This window comes from Dryobates pubescens, chromosome 12, assembly GCF_014839835.1.
Source record: "Dryobates pubescens isolate bDryPub1 chromosome 12, bDryPub1.pri, whole genome shotgun sequence".
Taxonomy (NCBI): Eukaryota; Metazoa; Chordata; class Aves; order Piciformes; family Picidae; genus Dryobates; species Dryobates pubescens.
Genome location: NC_071623.1, coordinates 8,825,635 through 8,846,831, shown reverse-complemented (window position 1 = coordinate 8,846,831; position 21,197 = coordinate 8,825,635).

Genomic DNA, 21,197 nt, shown 5'->3' with positions numbered 1-21,197 from the left:
GTTCTTTTTCACACTTTCCCTACCTTTTCTTTTCTTTGCTGCTTGATATTTTGGGACTCTTTCTTTGTCTCTCTCCCACTGGATTGAATAGCATTGAGCTGCCTTTGCCACATAAAATCACAGATCGCTAGATTTTTGTTTCGCTCCAGACATAATCTGGGACAATCAAATTTGAATAGCAATTTTTGTGTTCACATCTTTTATTTATTAAGGGGGAAATGGAAAAATGCAAAACCAGGTCTATACCAAAAGAAAGTCAAAGTAGGGGAAAAGCAGACACAAAAAAAACCCATTACTTTCTTCTAAAAGATAAAAGACTAGAAAGCCAGGTTCCCTTTCTTCTGGGGATATACTCAGTGCAAGAGGTAGGAAGGGTTACAGCAGGACACCACTCACATAGCTGTGACCTTCTGTCCTAAGTAGCTCTGGTTTAAATTACAGCTGCCTTAGGGTCCCCGTATCCCAAAGCATCATGCCTCGCTGAGAGGCACTGGAGTTGCAGTGCCTCCCACAGTGCCAGTGCCTCCCACATGGCTTGCATCACCTGGAGTACTGTGTACAGGTCTCCAGCACTCAATGTAGGAAGCACATGGACCTGATGGAGTGGGCCAGAGGAGAGCTGCAAAAATGGTCAGAGGGTTGGAAAACCTCTGCTACAAGGACAGGCTGAGGGAGCTGGGGGTGTTCAGCCTGGAGAAGAGGAGGCTCCAGGGAGACCTAATAGCAGCTTTCCAGGACCTGAAGGGGCCTACAAGAAGGATGAAGAGGGAGTCTCAGGCTGCACCAAGGGAGGTTTAGGCTGGATGTTAGGAAGAAGTTCTTCATAGAAAGAGAGATTGGCCATTGCAACAGGCTGCCCAGGGATGTGGTCAAGTCATCATCACTGGAGGTGTTTAAGAAGAGAATGCATGGGGTGCTTGATGCCATGATTTAGTTGATTAGATAGTGTTGGGTGATAGGTTGGACTCGATGATCTTGAAGGTCTTTTCCAACCTGGTTAATTCTATTCTATTATAAATGGCTTCAAACTAGAGAAGAGCAGATTCAGACTGGATATTAGGAACAAGTTCTTTACTGTGAGGGGGTGGTGGAGCACTGGACCAGGTTGCCCAGGGAGGTGGTTGGGGCCCCATGCCTGGAGATATTCAAGGTGAGGCTTGACAGGGATTTGGGCAACCTGATCTGTTTGAGGATATCCTTGCTAACTGCATGGAGGTTGGACTGCATGACCTTCAGAGGTCCCTTCCAATCCAGACCCTTCTATGATTCTATGATCCCAAGGAGGGAATGATGGTGTAGACCCAGCACCTCAGCCTTGTGGCTGCAGCCCCTTCTCTCAGCTTTGCATCATCCCAGTCCAAAGCTCAGGTGCTGGAATACAGATGTGGATATGGCATCTCTGCTATCTAAAACAGAGGGAGAAGAGTATGGCATGTGTTATAGCTTCTCTGGAACCACAAGTTTTAATGCTGGGCTAGGTGAGCTTTTTCCACTGATAATAAGACTGGGAGCTGCCTTAGACCCCAGGGAAGGTAACATGCTTGCATCTCTTCTGATTTTGGCCAAAGTTTTTATTTCAATATTTCAAGCTGTTTAAAGGCTGAATAAATAACCAGGGCCCAGGATCCATCATGTTCAGAAGTTAGACTATGCTGTGCCACCACAATCTACTGCTTACTATTATTAGCCTACCACTATAGTTCTGGATTTAAAAAATCACTTCAAATGAAGCAAATGGAAAATATATCCCTGTTTCTCTATAGAATCATAGAATTGCTAGGTTTGGAAGGAACCTCTAGGATCATCTAGTTCCAGCCCCCCTGCCATGGGCAGGGAACACCTCACACTAGATCAGGTTGCCCAGAGCCACATCCAGCCTGGCCTTAAATACCTGCAGGGATGAGGCTTCTACCACCTCCCTTGGCAACCTGTTCCAGTGTCTCATGACCCTCATGGTGAAGAACTTCTTCCTAACATCCAATCTGAATCTACCCATTTCTATTTCTTCTCCATAAACAGATGGATTGATTCTCCTCTTTGCTTCCCTTTGCAAAAAAAAATCTTTAAATTTAAATGTGAAAACAAGTTCTGGGTATGGATTCCTGTGTTTGAAGAAACAATGCATGACTGACATAATGATTTTCTCATCTTTTTTGGTAGTCAAGGGATGTAGAAGAAGTTCCTAAATTACATTTCCCCTTCCCATATTTCAGTATACAAGTCCATGCTCAGTTTCTACAAAATCAGGGATATTTGGAGTTGCAGCCACCTGGGGTGGCACCCTCCTTCAGTTTGGAAATCAAGATCTAGGACTCAAAAAAACCAAAAGAGAGCAGACACCAAGGGTTCCTTCTGTGCGAGATTTATGCCTGAATCACTAACCTGCTCAGTAGGCTTGCCAGCTTTTCCCAGTAATAACGCTTCACATTAGTTATGTGAGCTCTAGTGCAGCATTTGCTGGGGGGGGAACCAACAAACAAAAAACCCAACAACAATTCTGTAGTTTGCCATTCTGGAAAGAGCTGGTTGTTGTGTTGTCAATAAAGAGAAGGCGAGTTTGTTACATACACATATGGCCCATGAAATGCATCCCTTTATGCATCTTTAAATATTATCAGCCTACAGTAATTGTTACTTACACACTCCACTCACTTCATCCTTCTTTCCTTCCCTTGCTCTGAAGAATAATTTGACAGTCCTTTTCTTTTGAAAAAAAATAAGTTGAACTACGGAATGATTTCTATGTCTAATAGGGACACAAATATGCTGCTGTAAGTACAGTTAAGAGAATATGGACAAATATGAAACCCTCATTCACATGAAAGCACAAATTGCAGTGTTTTCTAGAACTGAGACAGCTTGGAGAAACCTAAAGCTGTGGTGGAAGGCTAAAAAGGCAGAGAGAATTAAACCCTCTCCCCTCTACTGCAGACCTAGAGCTATCCCTCTGGCATTGTAAAATGGAATTTATAGCTAAAATCAGGAAAATAGACCCAGGCATTAGGATCACAGGTGCTATTTCACTGACAGCCTATTATAAAGCTCCAACTGTGTCCAAAGTTATAAAGCAATTTCATAGTTATATTTATCAGGATGAATAATGTGCAAATCCACTTCTCTGTTTGCTTTTTTTCCTTTTCTTTTGCTTTTCTTTTCTTTTTCTCTTCTTTTCTTTCTCTCTTCTTTTCTTTCTCTCTTTTTTCTTTTTATTTTAATTCATATGTCATTATTAAGATTTCTACAGCAGCTGGCAAGGCTTCCCCAGTTGCTCACCCAGTGCAGCAGTGAATGGCAAATGTAGATCCAGATCCCACACATATGGAAGAAGTACAGGAATGGGGTTCCAGCCACCCAGTGATGACTTATGTACTGTCTCAGAATCACAGAAGCATTCAGGTTGGAAAATACCCTCAGGATCACTGAGTCCAACCAATAACCCTATGCTACAAGGTTCACCCCTAAACCATACTCCCAAGCACCACATCCAAACCACCTTTAAACATATCCAGGGTTGGTGACTCAACCACCTACCTGGGCAGCATATTCCCCTGTCTTATCACTCTTGCTGGGAAAAGTTTTTCCTAATGCCCCGTCTCACAGCAACTCCCAACAGTCAGAAGAGGCCAATGAGATCTCAGCAAGTGAAGGTCATGAAAAGACTGTGCAGTAAAAGATAAAGAAGTCAAGAAAAAGGAAAAAACAAAAAGGACATTTTCAGCAGACATATTCTGAAAGCAGGGTGGGAAGAAGAAGGATACTTGGAAAGGATGAAGAACCAACCATCCAGACCAATAGCTACACTGAGACTCCAGCCAACCTGGGATGCAGTCATTAATAGAGTCTGAGAAACTGGAATAGTCCCAAAGGCTCAGCCTTAGGTTGTCAGTGGGTTAAGCACAAGATTCAGCCGTTCCTGGGGTATCTTCAAAGAAACGAGCCCAGGGCTATTAAATGATGTGATCAAAATCAGAGAACACATCATGGGCAAAAAAGAAACCTGAATGTACTGATCTACATCCAAGCAGCTAAGGTTGTTTTACCTACAGCTGACATGTGCAGGAAAGAAAATATGTAAAAATAACAGAGTTTTATTGGTTTATGGAAAGTAGTCCTTGCTGAAAACAACTGGAAGCTCCTTAAATAAGACCTAACAGGCTTGGCTCACTCAAACCCCATCCTGAGGATCCATTCATGATTTTTCTTCTAAACCACAAGTGAATACTTTTAATGTGAAATAAAAATGTAAAGAGCCAGGGAAGCATCTGTCCAAAGCACGGTGGAACAAACTCAAGAGATAACAGATATCTAAAAGGAGAGGGACATCATCCTTTTCAATCTGAAAAAAGAGAAGAAAAGGAAAAAAAAGGGCAACCCACAAACAAAAAATGCTTAGGGAAATTGTGTAGTATATGAGCACAATAAAGAGTTGAGGATGAAACTCAGGGTGGTGTAGGCAGGGCATAACTCGGACAAGACATTTCCAGACTCTTTGATGAGCTCCTAGGATTCTGTGGAGGTCTCCTAAAGGACATCTTAATGGTACTTTCAAAGGTCTTATAAAAAACATATATATAACAGTCAGGACCCAGCAGGGGAGAGAAAATTGTGATGGGCATCAGAGCCCTAAAGGGAGCTCTGAAAAAGTTGCTGCAACCCATGAAGCCACTCAGCTGGTTGAAACCAGGCCTGAAAACAAAGTCTCATCTGCAAGGACATTATGGAAAATGGGAAACTGGTTTACAAAACTATTGTGTTGTCAAGCACTGGCACAGGCTGCCCAGGGAAGGGGTGGAGTCACCATCCCTGGAGGTATTTAAAGATGCATAGATGTCATGTGTAGTGACATGGTTTAGTGGTGGACTTGGCAGTGTTAGGTTAGTGGTTGGACTCAATGATCTTAAGGACTTTTTCCAAACTAAACGATTCTGTGATTTTATAATTCTACAACGATGGCAAACTAGAGTGAAAAAAATGGAGCAGCAGAACTGATTTAGAGGTACTGGAGAGGAGTGAAGGAAGACTGAGATCCCTGGGGCTATATAGTCTTGAGAAGAGAAGTCTGAGAGAAGTCTCATCAATGTGGATCTGAGGAGTAGGTGTCAAGTGGAGGGGGCCAAGTTCTTTTTGTTGGGGCACAGTAATAAGACAAGAAACAACAGATTCAAGCTTGAACATAGATGATTTCACCTCAACAAGAGGAGAAACTTATTTACAGTGAGAGTGATGGAGCACTGGAACAAGCTGCCCAGGGAGGTTGTGGAGTCTCCTTCTCTGGAGACTTTCCAAACCCACCTGGATGCATTCCTGTGCAGACTACCCTAAGTGATTCTGCTCTGGCAGGGGGGTTGGACTGGATGATCTCTGGAGGTCCCTTCCAACCTCTAATGTACTGTGGTACTGTGATACTGTGAAACACTGAGGGCAAGGGTGGAGGCTGTGCCTTGCAAAGAGGTCCTCAGAGCACTGTGTGGAAGAAAAAACATATCCATCCAGAACTGTTCCACCCTGAGTGCTAAAGCATGAATGCATTTGGGCCCAGATTCTTTTCTGAGCTAACTCTGCAGTGATATCAGAAATTATGCAAGTTAAGATGCATGTCTCTTATGAAAATGATGCAATAATCAGTGTCTACAGTTCGATTATGAGATAATTAATTTTAATTGCATATTACATGTATTACATTCTCATTGAATTAAAAGATTTGAAGACTTTGACTATTTTTATATTCCCCTTGCAATACATTTTGTAGTCTGTGCTATTTAGAGACAGAAAATTGCAACTATTTTAAAAACACGACAATGACTTTCACCTCCCTGAGGGAAATCCTGAATTATTACTTTTGAAGGCATCAGGGTTTCATCCTTAGTCTGTTAGAGAAAATCATTCAAGACTCCTTCTTATCTTTGCTTTCCACCTTTTGAGAGCCTTGAGTTCCCAGCACAGATTAAAGCACTTGCTGTGTATTAGGTGGAAGAGAAGAAATTATTATAAAATCATAGAATCAGCCAGGTTGGAAAAGACCTCAGAGATCATCAAGTCCAACCTATGACCTAATACCTAACACCTCATGACAACTAAACCATGGCTTCAAGTGCCACATCCAATCCTTTCTTGAACGCCTGCAGGGATGGAGACTCCATTACCTTCCTGGGCAGCACATTCCAATGGCCAATTACTCTTTCTGTGAAGAACTTTCTTCTCACCTAGAGCCTAAACTTCCCCTAGAACAGCTTGAGACTGTGTCCTCTTGTTCTGTTGCTGGTTGGCTGGGAGAAGAGACCAACCCCCACATGTCTACAACCTCCTTTCAGGCAGTTGTAGAGAGCAATATGGTCTCTCCTGAGCCTCCTCTTCTCCAGGCTGTTAGACCTCCTTTCTCCACCTGAAAGTGTGTGAAATAAAAGCTTCCCTTTTTGTCACATCTAATTGGTGCTAACCATTAAAACAGCAGCATGGGCTGGGCTCTTGGTGACCTCTCTCCTGGCAGGGGGATGAGCTGGCATCCTGCCCCAGGCAGCAAGAGGCAGCCCAGCTGCTTGTCCCCAAAAGGAGCCCGCACGCATGGCTGACACCTCGCTGAGGCTGCCAGGGCTCCTTTCCTGCCTTCAGCATCACTATCCCTGCTTGCAAGGGAGGGTGAGAGAGTGACTGAGGTCGGACATTGCCCCATGCGGCAGAGACGTGTTTTGCCTGTTCTGATTTCCCTCTTTTTTTTTGAGCTCCCACCAGCAGCGGAGCATTGAGCGAAATGTCCCTGCTACAGTCCTAGACAATTCACCATAATAAGTCACAGGGCTGAATTGCACCTTGTGGTCCCACTGTGAGGGAACAAATCACCAACTTCTCCAATTGTTCACATATCTTCTTAAATAGTTGCTGAATAAGTCATGCCAGTAATCGGCAGTTTGCAACTTCACATCCAGCAGTTTGCAGCAGATATTCAAGACCTGGGCCTTTGAAGCTGACAGGGTTTGGAGCGGCTGCAGGAGCCACGAGGTGAATTCCTAGGGATTTAGACCCCTACCCAGGAGTCTTTGGTGTCACAGAAATCACAGAAACATTCAGGTTGGAAAAGAGCCTTGGGATCATCAAGCTCAACCAATAACCCTACCCTAAAAAAGTTCACCCTTAAAACATATCCCCAAGCACCACATCTAAATGACCCTTAAATACATCCAGGGTTGGTGACTCCATCATTTCCCTGGGCAGCACATTCCAATGCTTGACCACTCTTTCTAAGGGCTTTCTGAATTGGCCTTCAACAGTGAAAAAATAGTATTTTCTGTGCCATGAGCAGCTGCAAAGAATGAGGAGGGAGAGCAGAGACACTTGCACTAGACCTTCACCATCCCTTTTCAGGCTGCAGCACATGTTTTTTCTCCTAGTCTGACTCCAGCGTGGCTGCTTTTGTCAGGCTGATCTGAACACCCACACTCTGACATCACCTGTCACCAAGAATTCAGGAGGCCAGTCCTCTCTTAACCAGGCACTGGCCATACCTGCAGGGTTATGGTGGTGGGATACCTCCCCATAGGCAAGAGAGGACAGATCCCCAAATGGCCAAACAAGGAGGCTCTGTGGTTGCCGCATGAAATTTAGGATATCAAGGATATAGAAAGCATATTCCCAGTTTCATGCTTAAACACATAACTTTGTCCATGCAGAAGGGTTTTTTTCACAGAATCACAAAAACATTCATGTTGGAAAAGACCCTCAGGATCACCAAGTACAACTGATAACCCTATTCTGCAAGGTTCACCCCTAAACCATATCCCCAGGCACCACATTCAAACCACCTTTAAATACATCCAGGCTTGGTGACTCAACCAACTCCCTGGTCAGCCTGTGCCAATGCCTGACCACTCTTTGCTGGGAAAAAAAATCTTCATAATGTCGAGTGTAAACCTACCTAGTTGTAACCTGAGGCCATTCCCTCTTGTTCTGTCACTAATTACCTGTGAGAAGAGACCACCACCAACCTCTCTACAATCTCCTTTCAGGTAGACCTCATTGCTCTCAATGAGCTCTCCCCTCAGCCTCCTCTTTTTCAAACTAACCATCCCCAGTTCCTTCAGTTGCTCTTCATCAGATTCATTCTCCAGGCCCTTCCTCAGATTCATTGCCTTCCCCTGCACTGGCTCCAGCACCTCCACATCTCTCTTATGCTGACTGGACACAATACCTGAGGTGTGGCCTCACTAGAGCTAGCATTAATGTCCCCCTGTGCTCACCTTTTTGTGCCAAAGTGGTGAGCAGAGCTGCAGAAATCCCACCAGATGCCAAGATCTGTGCTTTCTCTTCCCTCAGAATGTTTTAGACAGAAAGAATATGTGATGACAAGTTTAATACATACTTCTAAGCTATTCCTACCTTCTACCTCTTATGTCTCCACCTTTTGTTTCATATTCTTTCTTGCTCTTGAGTGTTTTATTCTGCCTGGAAACCTGAAGGTGTGAAGGTATTGATTACACATCACTTTCTGACACACCACGAGATCTGCCATCTCCCATCTTCACGCTGCTGACTGACTTACCTGGCAGGTTTCTTCTCTATGTATAAAACACATCAAAAATTGTATTACATGCTGCTGTTGTTTTTAACAGAAATATTATTCGACTCGCCCAAGTTTTCTTGGGGAGATTTTTTTATTTATTTATTTTTTATTTTCATTTCACTTAATGCCTAAGCTCCTCGGGTTTTGACAGGCACACAAATCTTCCCAGAGGCTGCTGTTCCTCAGCTGGCTGCGTTGTCTCTGCTAAAAGTCTTTTATCCTGAGGTCAGTGGTCCCGGGAATGAGAGCAAGCGATTAAGTTCCGCAGTGTACCTTGCAAGTAGGACCAATCATTTATTACTTAGCTGTGTCTGGAGCCTCTAAACTCAGGCTTATCCAGTTCGATAAGTAGTGGAACAAAGGCTACTCTGGCATGAAGACTGTTTATATTTCACAGGGGTTGGGGCTTTTTTGTTATTGTTTCATTGTTGAGGTTTTGCTTTCTTTTTGCTTTCTTTTTGTAACCATTTTTTCCTTAAACCATTGGAGGGCCTTGGAAGTGTTTTACTACAGTTCCACTGGTGGTCCATCTCACAGAGCTGTCCTTAAAGCTGCAAGGCACACGTGTCTACATATCATGATACAGAGCAGCCCAGTGTGAAACCAGGCGCTTAAACAATAGCTGGGGGGAGGGGGGGGGGGAAGAGAGAGAGAGAGAGTTTTATGCAATACAAAAAAATATATTAAAAATACATAATGTAACTTGTCTTAATATACTTTTCCGAGTCTAAAAATATGCCAGACCAAAAGAAACATATTTACATAAAAAGCAGACAAGGTCAAATAACAAAGAAAGCCCTTAATTAGTTGTAATCAACTTTAATTTGCATACCGTATATAATTCCTAAATGATTGTTAATAATAACTTTATATAATGGACTTCCAATTTTCATGAAAATGGCACATTTTGATAAGCAGACACAAAACCCTAGTACTAATAAGGTTTAATTTGCATACATTAGACTGATTATCCAAACAAAAGGATTACAGTATTACTTCTCCATACCTTTATGTCCTTATTATGCACATTTATTAACTTCACAAAAGCTAGCTGTTAGTGACAAACAATAGCCGTGGCTGGAAGAGAAATCTACAGGATGAATAAAGTGCATTTTAATGCTAAGGAGCAAAGTTTATACTGCATAAATGTTTTGTTTAACTCTTTCTTTTGAAGAAAAAAAAGAAGAAGAAGAAGAAGAAGAAAGGCATTGCACTTTGTAAGGCAGGCACTGGTAGATGGAGAGATCACTTCTTCATAACATGATTTTGTTGTTGTTTTCTCTCTTTTTTTGGCAAAGAGTAGATGTTCTGTAAAAATTCTAACCTGCTCCCAGCTTCCCAATGTGAAGTTAACAAACATGGATGGGGCTTGAGCATATCAGGGTAAAGTGTTTACAGTCACAGGATTAAGCTGCTAACTCCTATGATTCCAGGGTACGGTGCTAATAAATATATTGCCACAAGCTTCTTTTTCATAGCATAAATAACCATACAGGTGGCAATAGCAGTTCCTAAGGGTATTTATTACACATACCCTGTAATTAAAGCATGAGCAAGAGGGGGGTGGGGGGAGAAATAATAAATCATTAGTAGATCTGGTGTCTGAAGCAAGTGATGCTCACAAGGGGCTGAGAAGAAAGCCAATAGATGTGAGGCTTAAATTGAATGTCATTCTGGAGCTCCCTCTGAGCTGTGACACGGGGCTGTGCTGACATGCAGTGGTGACAGGGGTGTGAGAAGAGGATGTTTTTTCTGTTGCATTTTGTACCCTTCTGGTGCACTGCTTTTGGAGACATGTTGTTAGCTGGCATGTTTGGATACTCCATGGACCAGCCTGCTCTTCAGGAAGGGCTCCTATGGTTGTTGTGAACCTTGAGTGACTTCTCAGGGGTAAATTGTTTCTTGCACAAATTTCTGACCGAGGGCTCCACACCTGCATGCAACTAGTTTGCTTAACACATCAGAGCAGTACAAATAATTTTTTATTGTCAGAAGCAATCCAGAAGGTGCCTTGGATATAGACTGAACATCTGGCAAGGTTGCCAAGTGCTGGCAAGACTTTTGGGGGTTTTCTGCAGCATCATTTCTATCCAACCACTTTGCAAAGCGCTACAGGAACCGCTGTCATCTTTTTTCACCTGTGTGGCTTGAGGATGCTAACTTCTGGGTCAAAACCCGGAGTCCTCCCAGCTTGAGGCCAAGGATTTCTTTGGGAAGCTGTGAATAAATAAGGGCCTTGTAGTGTAGCTGAGGGTCTCTCAACGTAAGACCTCCACTAGGGTGGCACAAAGACCATGTTCACTTGTTGGTCTGGAACAGCATGTGGAGAAAATGTATTTCAGAGGGTATAATATACACAAGAACCCTTGAATCAACACAGAAACTTATGAGAGATCAGCCTTTTTTTCACAAGTATTTATGGTATTTGCCATGATACTTACTGCATGTGAGCCCTGCTCTAAAGATATTGAAGGCTTGGATGAGACACTTAGTGCCATGGTTTAGCTGATTAGGTGGTGTTGGGTGACAGGTTGGAATCTATGATCTCAAAGGTCTTTTCCAACCTGGTTAATTCGATTTGATTTGAGTCTATATTTCAAGATGTCAAATATGCTTTCCTTCCAAGGACACGCCAGGAAGAATGGAACACTAAGGAGAAGTCTCTGGAGCCATGTTCTTAGACTAGCAGTTTCTGTATCCACTCCAGTTTATCCTAAAATATCCAGAATACACATGTCCAGAAGATTTGGCAGTGACCATTCTGTGTCCAAAGTAACGAATCCTACTGACATCCAGATGGACTACAAGTACTGTTCCTAAAAGCACTGTTCAAAACAAAAGTTGTTATCCTGTATCATTTAGACATCCTCAGAAGTACCCCAGATCACAAATCATATTAAGTTTTGTATAGGTTTTAGGTTGGGAAAAAAACTCACACTGACCAAGCATGGATTATTGTAACCATAATGTGAATATAAACCTGACTTGGGTTTTTTCCTTACCAAATCATAACCTTATTTCCAGTGAATCCTGCTGGGCTTGATATGGACTCATTTCCTTATATATCACTCAATAAGGTGACCTCTGGATCTAGACTACAGGTATCAGCCTAAAAGTAATGTTTTCCTACCACAGTATTCATGTTCTTCTCTTTCATAGCACTTGGTGGCCATTCAGTGAGGTGCATCTGATTCTCTTTGGATTCTCATTCCTTTTGTTTTCCTTTGCAAAAACTTGAAACAGCCTATGAAATGCCTTCTGCCTGGTTCTGCTCCTTAATTCCCAGTCCTTCTTTCAGCTGTGTACCACAGAAAGAAAGAAAGAAAACAAAGAAGAAAAAAAAAAAAGAGTCTTTAATGTTTAGAGGCATTTGTGTTTGTCTGCCATACTGCAGCTCAGAGTCTACCTCAAATTTCACAGAATCAGAGAATCACAGAAACATCCAGGCTGGAAAAGACCCTCAGGATCATCAAGTGCAACTGACAGCCCTACTCTGCAAGGTTCAACCCTAAACCATATCCCCAAGCAGCACATCCAAACCACCTCTAAACACATCCAGGTTTGGTGACTCAACCACCTCCCTGGGCAGCCTGTTCCAATGTCTGGCCACCTTTTCAGTGATTTTTTTTCCTAATGTCCAGTCTAAAGATCTCTTTGGCTGCTGAACTTGCACAGCCTTATCATAGTCTCTTTTACAGGCTAAGGAATGAGACCAAGTATGAAGTATTGTCCTGTTATTCTAACCTGTAAGTCTCTGTTCAGTGAAGGAGGACACCTGCTGCCATTCCAAGCAATGGGTCCTCAGAAGAGTCTATGACACATAGCAAGTTCTAAAAATCAGGAGCCACTTCCAGTTGTAGAAACCCCAAGGGCATTCAAAACCTTCCTGACATTTTGATAATATTAGAACAAAGCCAAAACAAAAACTGAAATCAGAATAAAGCCAAACCATCCCTTCTAGCTCTTGTTCAAAGGGAAGAAAAATGACATTTTCCTGAGCATGGCTATCCAAAAGGAAGGAAGCAAACAGGTTTTTCAAGTACCCCCCAGCTCACCTGAAAGCCCAGCCAAAGTCTATACCTATTTGTGCTGTAATTGCCTGGGTTGCAACACACAAATCATCGTACAGGTGTGTTTTCCCTCATGAGAAAACCCCACTGACTCAGGGAATTAAAGGTTATGAGTAGGGCTTACAACAGAGGAGCAATCATTTAGTTAAACCCACCATCTTTTGTTTAAAGTTAGTTTTCCTGTGGTTGCACAGTTTTCAAGGATGGAAACAATAGCTGAGCTCTCTAAGTGTCAAGTTTTTTTCAAGGTTTGATAAAAAAGCTAAAAGACAAGAAGGTGCAGTGATTCCAAACAATAACTTACACCCTGTGCTTTCAACATTTTACAATCCGTGCACGTGACTGGAAATATCTGTCTACAGAAGCCCCTAAGAATAATGTATCAGGGGGGGAAAAGTCTTAAAACATACTCTTTATTATTATTATTTTTGAATGGGAAGCTTCAAATTAACAGTCCAACAAACTGCAGCTGTCAGAATTGCTGAGCCAATTCATAATCAAAGTGATTTTTTTGTCCATTGAGGGAAAAAAAAGAGAGAGAGAGAAAAAAGAAAAGAAAATAAAAAACCACCAACACACCACAATCCTTTGACCTTGGAAGGAAGTGTTTTGCTCCCTATGAGCCCACTCATACTTTTCTATATTGTCACTCACATTTGTGGTCCCAGCTTTCATGTTCTTCAGAGACAAAACCAGAGGTTTTTAAGAACACACAGAATCACAGAATTGTTAGGGTTGGAAGAGACCTCAAGGATCATCTAGTTCCAAACTCCCTGCTATGGGCAGGGACACCTCACACTACATCAGGATGCCCTGAGACACATCCAGCCTGGCCTTAAAAACCTCCAGGAATGGGGCCTCCACCACCTCCCTGGGCAACCTGTTCCAGTGTCTCACCACCCTCATGGTGAAGAACTTCTTCCTAACATCCACTCTGAATCTACCCATTTCTATTTTTTTTCCATTCCCCCTAGTCCTATCACTACCTGACACCCTAAAAAGTCCCTCACCAGCTTTCTTGTACGTCTCCATTCCTAATTTTTTCACAACATCAGGTTTTCCTCATTTTTGTTTTCCCACTTCAATCAGCTTTACAAGTCTAAGTTATCACTGTAACTGTTTGGGCATCTTGGAAGAAGCTCTTCCGTCTGTTCATTTCTCTTTGCTTTGCTGCTCATAGCTGTGTTGTCAATGGATTTGTCCCCAGTTTAGAGATCACAGTATCACAGTACATTAGAAGATGGAAGGGACCTCAAGAGATCATCAAGTCCAACCCCCCTGCCAAAGCAGATTCACCTAGGGTAGTCCACACAGGAATGCATCCAGGTGGGTTTTGAAAGTCTCCAGAGAAGGAGACTCCACAACCTCTCTGGGCAGCCTGTTCCAGTGCTCTGTCACCCTTACTGTAAAGAAGTTTCTCCTCTTGCTGAAGTGAAACCTTCTATGTTCAAACTTGATCTCTGCTCTGTGCTCCTATGAAGTTACACTTGGGAGACAGCAAGTTCATTAATACCTCAGCACTTACACAACAGAGTTTATTTCCATAAAACATTCTTCTTCCCACAGAACACTTTGAATCTTACATTAAAAGAGATAAACACAGATGCTATATCAAAATAGATCCTTTGATGACCTGACTGACATTCAGACACGATTTCTAGGAGGGATGTTCCATATAATGGTGACAACACCAGAAAAAAACCCATAGAATCACAGAATCACAGAATGTGGGGGGTTGGAAGGGACCTCCAGAGACCATCAAGTCCAACCTCCTTGTCAAAGCAGGGTCACTTAGGGCAGGCCACACAGGAACATGTCAAGGTTGGCTTTGAAGTTCTCCAGAGAAGGAGACTCTACAACCTCTCTGGGCAACCTGTTCCAGTTCCTCCATCACCCTCACAGTAAAGAAGTTTCTCCTTGTGTTGAGGTGGAACCCCCTGTGTTCTAGCTTATATCCATTATTCCTTGTCCTATTATTAGATGCCACTGAAAGAGCCTATCCCCTTTGTCTTGAACTCCCACCCCTCAGATATTTATAGACATTAATAAAATCCTCTCTCAGCCTTCTCTTCTCCAGAGTAAACAGTCCCAGGTCTCTCAGTCTTTCTTCATAGGAGAGATGCTCAAGTCCCTTAATCATCCCTTGTATCTCTTCATTGGACTCTCTCCAGCATATCCCTGTCTCTCTTGAATTGGGGTACCCAAAACTAGATACAGTATTCTAGCTGTGGTCTCATCAGGGCAGAGTAGAGGGGAAGGAGAACCTTCCTAGACCTGCTGGGTGTGCTATTAGTAATGAGAAGCACTGATAGACTCAACATAAAGCTGCTGAAGAATTTTCTCTGTGTATCCATGTGCATCAGCTTCCCCTAGGAAGAATGCCCATTCCCTTCTGTGGAATGCAGATTTTTCCTAATCAAGCTTTTTTTTTTAATCTTCATGAGATAGCATTGCTCCCTAAGTGACAGCCAGAAGCAATGACATGCACAGATGTAGAAAACAGCAATAATAATAATATGGTTTTAAGGTTAGATTAGTTGAGGGGAATGGTCCAACAGAGCTTCACAGACAGTTTTCTGCCTCTTTCCTCTCTTAAGCTGTTTCTGGATTAATCCTGACCTCACAGCTAACATTGCCTGAGCAATGAAATGCCAGACCAGCTCCAACTCATGCCCTTCTCTGGATCATTCTGATTTCTGCTCTGTCCCTGTGTGACTGCATTTACTGAAATAGAATGTAGCACCCACATGAAGGTCACACTAGAGCTACTCAAAGAGGGTGAAAAATGTCCTTTGCTCGTGGAAAGCTCATTTGAATTTTTAATGGCTCTGCATCAGTTCTGTTCACACCCCCTCTGCAGTTAGTTGAGCACTCACATTTTAGTGGCAGAGAGGCTTGCAAGAAAACCTGTGTCCAGAGCTGTCCAGGGAGGAGTTGGAGCAGCCCAGCTGTTACATTCACACACACACACACCTATTTGCACAACCGGTGTGTTGCTGGCGCAACAGGCGGGCAATGCAATCAATACCGGGGGGTTTATTTGACCAACCACAGCTAAACAGCGGAAACCATTTGCAGCCCAGCCCTTCTGTTGTTCATTTAAAGGAACCTCTGGAGCATTTGAGATAACAAAGACATTGAAGAAAATTAACCCTCCTGCTCGTGGACATTTGGCGAGCAGAAGAAGAGAATGCGTTCGACAAACGAATTATTTGTTCTGAAGTCTTGGCTCATTCCTGGTCAGTACACACTGTTGTGGGGTGAAATTAGCCCCCCAAAATATAATTGCCAGTCTAGCTCAGTGGAAGTAAATGAAGGTGTATTTGCAGGCAAAACTATGATCTAGAAATATGGAATGCAATGAACATGTACAAAATAGACAATATTTACATGTGTTTACAATTTATAACCATCACAAGAACCTCCCTGGACAAAACCAGGGGGGTACCAACAGCTACCCCTTCCCTGCTCCCTTCTCCCACCCTATACAAGGTAAAAGACCGAGGGAAAGAGCAGAGAGTAGCTTGTTAGCAGTTATCCTCAACAAAAAATGCAGCCAAGGTCAGCAAGCAACCAGCTAGTATCTGCTAGAGCAAAGCCAAAAAGAGAAAGAGGAGTTAGTTTACATAACTAACTAAATGTTAGACATCAGACCAATGGGGTCATTTAGACCTTATCGTTATTTTGCATCCCATGGCAATTTATTTACATTCTAACCACTTTTCCTGCTCAATCTATGGAAAATTTTCCTAGGCACAGCCTAAAACTACCACACACACAAAAGAAAATAACGCTGAAGGAATAATGTTAAATAAGCCTATGATCATCATTTTTTTTTGACCACTGCACATGAATGCATTAATAATTTCACTGAGCTTCTAGGAATTCACAGAATCACAGAATTTCAGGGGCTGAAATCGAAAGATTGTCCAGTCCAACCCCCCTGACAGAGCAGGAGCACCTAGAACAGATCACACAGGAGCACATCCAGGTGAGTTTTTAATACCTCCAGAGAGGGAGACTCCACAACCCCCCCTGGGCAGCCTGTGCCAGTGCTCTGTCAGTCTCACAGGGAAAAAATTTTTCCTCATATTTATGTGAAACTTCCTATGCCTCAACTTCCACCCATTGCCCCTTGTCCTGTCACTGGGCACCACTGAGCACAGCCTGACTCCATCCACTTGGCACTCACCCTTGGCACTCACATATTTATAAACATTGATGAGGTCACCTCTCAGTCTCCTCTTCTCCAAGCTAAAGAGCCTCAGCTCCCTCAGTCTCTCCTCGTACGGAAGATGCTCCACTCCCTCAATCATCCTCGTGGCTCTGCACTGGACTCTTTCAAGTAGCTCACTGTCTTTCTTGAACTGAGGGGCCCAGAACTGGACACAATATTTCAGATGTGGCCTCACCAGTGCAGAGTAGAGGGGGAGGAGAACCCCTCTTGCCCTACTAACCACAGCCTTTCTAATCCACCCCAGAATGGCATTGGCCTTCCTGGCCACAAGAGCACATTGCTGGCTCATGGTCAGACTTCCATCCACCAGGACCCCCAAGGTCCCTTTCCCCTTCACTGCTCTCCAGCAGATCAGAATTACTCTGAGAAAGCTACTTAGGATCTCACCCATGGGTTTTCTAGGGTCAGAGGTACCATATCTCCATCTATCACCCAGCTTCATGGAAGATGTAGGGCTGTAGGATGCAGAGCTCTACCCATTTGCTCTTGTATTTATCCAAACAAGTTTCATCAGGTGAAAACATAGCTTCAAGAAAATGTCTGGTCTAGATTCAAAGCCACACAGTGCCAGGGAATCCACTGCTTCATTGCAGAAACACCTCAGCAGTCAGCAGGGGCAGCCAGAGTTTGCAGAGGTGTGGTGGGGGCTGAGATCCTCAGCAAGCAACATACAGGAGAAAGGGATGGAGGGGGGAAATGGGAAAGTCAGGCGACTCCCAGGTAACTCTGAAAGCCTAGAAAGTGCCTCTGAAGGATTCTCAGGACCCAAGGTGACAACATGACAGGACAGGAAGCTGGTAAATGGGACAAAGATGGTATTGATGACATTCCAGGCTCAGCTAGCAAACTGCCAGCCCTCACAGGATTTCATAAACCTGAGCACTGAGAAGAAAAAAAAAAAGAAGAAACAATAAAGAGAGCTAGCTGTGAAATACCAATATGATTAGTGGCCTGGTGGAGATGACATGCCAGAACGTACACACACTCTTCTGCCCAACCCCAGCTCTCAAAGCCAAACCTGAGGCATGAAGAAGGCGGCTCCTGGCCTTCAGGAGGCAGAGGAGGATGCAGAATGATTTCACCACATAGCCACGTGCCCAGCTGCATTTTTCCAAATCACTTCCAGGAGTGTTGGCTTGGTGACAAGGCTCAAGGAGTAAATAAGTTAAATGCAGTAACCAAATTCAACAGGGTTGTTGTTGATGAGTGGATATCTGAGAGACATCACCACAGGTCTCTTCTGGTCTCATGGTCATGCAAAAGAAGAGGGGACCTAGACAGGGTGAGGCAGGAGTGTTTCTGAAGCGTGGACCGGAGGAGAAGTTTTGAGTTATTAGAAGTGAGGAAACAGCAGCAGAATAATAAAAGTGATACACATTGACCTAAAGCTTACTGGTGTCCTCTGTCTATATTGAAAACCATGTTAACAGGAAAATGAGCCATCAATTAAAAAAAAAAAAAAGTTTAGAAAATACTTGCTCAAATTAAATCCATGGAGTGTGGCCCAGGTTCTGCCCACACATAGGCATGGGCTAAATATTAAGTATACAAATTCCAGGATCAAACCTCTGTCCAGATGTAAGTTAATACAGAAAATGCTCTCTGAGCTAGCACCAAAGGCAGAGTAACAAAACCTGCTTCATGGACAGAAAAGCAGCAGTGCTGAAATCTGTTCTATCCAAACCTAACTGAGCTTTGCCAGTCCAGCTAACTGTGAAGTGAGAATGTAGCTACACATGCAGCCGTTGATTTCCTGCCCACTTGGTTGAGAGAGGCTGCCAGGTTTCAACACAGGTGGTCAGACCAGCACTGTGACCTGGCAAAAATCTGACAACTCCCCATTCCCCGTAAGGCCTCCCTCCATTCACCTCTTGGGCAGCTGCTCTGTCCTCACATGCAAGGAAGCAGGCTAGAAACTGGTGAAAATGACAACAGGAGTCCAAAAAATGCAATACCCACAAAATGAGTTTTTCTCTTGGATGTGCAGTCAAAGGCAATTAAGTCCAACACTAGTCTGCAAAGGAAGTTTGGTGCAATGCCCCAGACGTGGCTTCTGAGTACAGATCATTCACCATTTAAACTGACAAACTACAATAAGGAGGTAATATTTATCCCACTCAAAATGAGAAGGTGGTTAAGCTGTTGAACCCAGAGGTATATTCAAGTGACCAGTGACTTGGCAGAACCCCAGGGGAGACACAGAGATGCTCTTTCTCCCTCAGCTGTCTGACTGTGCCTGTAGGGAATGTTCAGCTGTGCTGTGATCCTTTATCACAATCTTTTGGGTTTAAACTTTTTTTTTCCTTTCTTTTTAAAAGTGATTAATAAGACCCTTGTAGAAGAAGTAAGAAGGTTACTTTTATGCTAGTTCTGGTGGTGCAGTCAAGGACAGTACTCTGTTTCAGCTCAGGGCTGAACTGTGTAAAGTCAGGGCTGTGCACAGATCATGTTTTGGGACAGCATTTTCCATAAAAGTGAAAAAAATTTAACTTATATATGAATTGAGACAGCAATGCCATGAGGGTCATGAGGAAACTCACAAGCTAGTTCATGACATCTAAACAGCACTAGTCATTTCTCCACTACCTGGTACAGAAAGAGACCAAGGCTCTCACCTTCCCTATGCCCAGTTCTAGTGCTTTTGAGCACAGGACAAGAACTCTGATTAGTGAAGGGGTAAACAAAAAGAAACTAAAAAAAAAAAGAAAATGGGGAGGAGAGAGAGGAAGGAATGTGAAATTGTGACTGAATCACGTCTGCAGAAGAGCAAAGCTCTGTGTTTCACTCTTCTGTATGCCCTGGTGTGTGGCGTTTTGGCCTCTGCCGTTCACAGCCACTGACCCTGGATTACCTGGGGAGCTGCTTCTCCACCATCACAGACCCAGGAGCAAACTGGGGCCAGAAAGCAAAGCACGTCGGAGAAAGGGAAATCACAGAGAAACCCAAGAGGATAGGTAGGGAACACACAGAATTTCTGTGCCTGCTTACAGCGTCTTTTTTTTTTTCCTTTCTTTTTTTTTTCTTTCCTTTTTCTTTTTCCCTCACACAATAATCAGTGATAAATGAAGCACCAGAGGATTTAGAGTCATTGTTATCGTTTTCTTCTTCATTGCAAAGAGTGAAAAACCCCAGCTTATGTTAAAGCCTGGCTACGGGCTGCGCCCCACGCCTCAGCTCCACCCATGCGCACGGCGCGCAGCAAGGAGCGAAAAAACCCCGGAGGGGTCCCCGGCTTCTGCAGCTGCAACGGAGGTTGCGGGACATACCAGGCGTAGGATGGGCACAAACTGCGCCCAGGCTTCAAGCCGTCGTTTGGTCAGTCGGTGACAAACTTGTGCCCGTGGTGGCCGCCGCGGTGAGGGCAGCTCCTCTCCAGCCGAGGCAGCCGCTGCTCCCTGCGAGGTTAGAACAATTGCACAGTGAGTCCTGAGCTGATCCTGCGCATTTACGGCTGGAAACAAGCTGAGCCCTGTCTTCACCCCAAGATCAAACACCTTTCACCAAGCGTGTCAGGGACATGACATTTTGCAGCCACGTCTCCTCGCAAGGATGGTTTCTGCGGGGGGCGGAGGGAGCAGCCCGGACGACGAAGCTCTGTGTAACGAGAAAGGAAGATAAACGGGAAAACAATAAAAATTCAAACCTCCCTCATTTGGAGGAGGGCCTGGGGTGTGGGGCAGGCCCGGGACCGGTGGGTGCCCTTCCGAGGGAGCCGTCGGTCGGCGGCCCCGGGACAGCTCCGGCTCACCTTTTCGCTGCCAAACGAAGTAGGCGGCCCCCCCTCCCCGGCTGGCTGATTAGAGGGACATGGAGGGGCAGCCCTGTCCGGCCTGGGGTGGAGGGAGTCTACAGAGCCTTGCACTCCGGGGTCACCCCACGCCCGCTCCTGCGGTGGGAAGTGGATGTTCTTAGAGAGGGCAGGTGGCCCAGGTGTCCGGTACCCACCGGTCCCGGGCAGGAACGACAGCGCTGTTACCGATGCGCCCGAGCGCCTCCATCGCTCCGCTCCCCTGCGGGGCCGGAGTGGAGCCGTGTGCAGGGAGGTGCGGAGGGCTGCGGAGGCCGGTCCTCAGGTCGAAATACACTGCGGAGACCCTGGGTGCTGGGAGATGGAGCAGTTACTGTTACGGCAGCGGCAGTCGAGGTGTTAATCTAGGCTGTCTGGAGTGAAAAGAGGCAAATATTTCCGTTTGTGGCCTCCTGCCTCTCTCAGCACCGGCTGTCAGTCCCCGGGCTTGTTATCCGTACAAGGCATCAGTTTGTTTGGCTGAGCTCAGCAAGGTTTTCTTCTCCGAGCAGAACTATAATTGCTATAATTCTACTGTATCATTTGGAT